The 3019-nt window shown below is 39.4% G+C and overlaps 1 pseudogene across 1 annotated transcript; it reads right to left on the bottom strand.

The window, feature by feature from the left end:
- Window positions 1-664: 664 nt before the first annotated feature.
- LOC308496062 (RWD domain-containing protein 1-like) lies at window positions 665-1458 on the bottom strand (annotated as a pseudogene). Its single transcript has one exon. The product of its transcript is annotated as an RWD domain-containing protein 1-like (transcript).
- Between the last annotated feature and the right edge of the window lie 1561 nt (window positions 1459-3019).

The following is a 3019-nucleotide window of genomic DNA, read 5'->3' as shown; positions in this document are numbered from 1 at the left end:
CCACACTCTACATTTAATTAATGTTAGGTCTTTTTAATCTTATAATCACATACCTCTCTACCCTTTCCTTTTATTCGTACCATTAGTTTGTTAGAGAAACAGCCATTTATTCTTAAAATGTCTCACATGCTGGACATGGCCAATTTGCTTTCTCATCATGTCAACTAATTTGTTCTTCTCTCCTCCATATTTCCAGTAACTGAAATTTAAGTCTAGAAATTTAAGTCTAGAAATTTAAGTCTAGAAAAAGCACCACTTCTCAGGTGGTGCTTTCTATTGCCTCAAGTCACAAGATATGTAGTTAGTAGGTCATACCAGTTATTTTAGCAATGGTAAGACTGGGCAGTGTGTTCAGGTCTCTATTATAAAGTTTGCCATCAACCTTCCTCCGAACAAACACCTGTGAATTATATTTTCTGACAACAGATTTATTGTCCATAAATAAAGTACTGAAGACTTCTTGACCAATGCTCCCTTCAAATGCTTCCCTCGTTTTTATGTTGCTCCTTATCCCTAGTCTTGACACCATGTTTATGCTTCAAAAATGGCACTTTTTAAAAAAATATTTGAAACGTTAAGGTCAGTTTATTAAGTTCAATGATGAAAGGCATCAGAAGAATATTCTCCTGAAAGTTATTTTTTCTTAGAAAAAAAGAAAGGAACATCAACACCCTCTCAGCATAGCCAGAGATGCTGTGGCCACTGCCTCTCTGTGGCGCCTCTCTGCAGACGGGGACAGTCTAGTAGTCAAGTCACTCTCGGGCTCAGCAGGACTGTAGTCTGGATCGTCCTCGTCATCCTCTAGCTCCAAGTCATCCATTTCCTGGAACAAAGACTCATCTACTTCCACATTGTTTCCAGCATCCTCCAAGAACTGGATGTCAGATGTGTCAAGATTATGATCTGTTTCAAATAGCTGTTTCCCACTTAATTTATTTTTTCCTGCTTGTTCTTCTTCATTCGTTTCTTTTTAATTTCCAAGAGTTCTGCATCAAACTTGGCCTTCCAACTTAAGACATTTTCAATTGTAACAGGAGTGCCATGAAATAATTGCTTTTCGGCTTCTTCTGCTTCTTTTTCTTTTTGTTTCTGTTCTTCTCTTCTAGTTTTTATTTGATCTACTATTTCATTTAATTTTTCTTGAACAGCTGTCACTAAAGATCATCACCGTTCCAAGGTTTTCCTCTGCCTGTAGTGCTAATAATTTTAAACTGCCGAAGACATCATTATCTTCTAGATTTTCCTGGGAGAATATTTCATAAAGGGGGGCTTAAGCTGGGTATTTTTCACTGTATGTAAAGTTGAGAGTAGTCTGGCCAGTTTCATCATTTTCTCCAGCCTAGATGTCACAGTAATGGTGAAGCTGTGTGGATTTTCTGATAATGCTGTGAAGGAATCGGGGTAGATGGACTCCAGAGCCTCCAGCTCGTTGCAGGGCTCCACGCCGTCATCTGTCATCGTGGCCCTCGCTGCTGCCCATGGAGCGCCCAGACACCCAGGGGGTGCGCTGTGGCTGGGACCGCGGCCGCGCGGGGAGAGCTGTGGCCAGATGGGCACAGGCGCAGAGTCCTCGGCTGCAAGGCCCGGCCCCACCCCCCAAAATGGCACTTTTTGAACAGTGTTCTTTACTCTCCATTTCCCCCAGTGTGCTTGCACAATCTTCTTTTTTTATTGACTTGCACTTTCCTTCACTCCTTACAATACCAAACACAGATTCATCAGTGTTTTGAAAATAGATCCTTTAGTTAGGTCCAGGATTGATTTAAATTTGCTCTCTGCTGCAAAACTGCAAAATTGCAACGTGGCATCATCCATTTGATAGGACTAGTGGGTCCTGTGGGTTCAGATCAGATACGCTGCTTGCAGGAACTGCAGTTATGTCAGTGACCTGGCAACATGGAACCACCTAGAACCTTCCTGGTAATGATGCTATTGAATGAATAATTTCTAATTAATTATACTTGAATTTTCAAATTCCCATTGTTCATGTGATAGTGAATAACACATATTCTTACATAACCCATTGTGCCCCAGTCTTGGGAACAAATGATTCCTTTGCATGGGAAAATGTTTACAGTGGATACAGAAGATATTTAGAGTGGATACAAAATCATTAACAAAAAGAGTTTGGGGTAATGCAAAATATTCTTTAGACAACAATTCAACTGAACAGTATTTTTCAACTAAACCTATGCATTTCCATTAACCTGTTCCTATTTCTATGAGGGGACATTCTGAAGGAATAGCAGTAATAACTACCATTTTGTGATTGTTTATTGGGTGCCAAGCACACAACAGATTTCACATTCCCAAAGCTCTGAGAAATTATGTAATTTGTGCAAAATCACACAGGTTGTAGTTGTCAAAAATTTGTGTGAAACAGAGGTCTCTTAAATGTGAAACTACATTGTTCTCCTGCTATAAAATCCTGAGAAAAACCACAACTTTTACAGTTTCTATATTGCAAAGATTTGTGCAATAGAAGAGCAAGAACTCTCAAGACAAAAGATTATACTCTGAGAGCTAAACTTTGGACAATTGCAGATAATGAGACAGAAATCTTTGCAATGACATATTAATGACAGTACCAGAAAGCCATCAAATCCGTACTCCCCAGTGAGGAGCATGTGATTAAAGAATGTGACTTGAAGAGGGGAAGCAGGAATAGAAAATGAGATGGGGCAGTGAAGACACGACTCTGGCCACACCACTCTTAGCCAAGGTCTTCACTAAGATGGGTTGATAATCTCACACCCAGGCTGGACTTTTACTTAAATTATTTGTAATTTGCTACCTATGTTTGTGGTAAAATGATTAGGTCTAATTATTCTCAATCAAAAATTGTTTTTATACATTTTTAAATTTGAAGACTCTTCAGTTATTATTAAGGGCAGTATCTGGACCAGGCAGGCTTGACCCATAGGTGCAGTCACTCTTTGGGTGCTGTAATAAGGTGGCTTAGGTGATAATTGCACTTCAAAAATAGTTTCCAAATAGGGATAATGTTTGAAAGAACCAA

This window comes from Rhinolophus hipposideros (assembly GCF_964194185.1).
Source record: "Rhinolophus hipposideros genome assembly, chromosome: 1".
Lineage (NCBI taxonomy): Eukaryota > Metazoa > Chordata > Mammalia > Chiroptera > Rhinolophidae > Rhinolophus > Rhinolophus hipposideros.
Note: the sequence above shows the minus strand (reverse complement) of the source record. Positions and strands in the feature narration are given on the sequence as shown.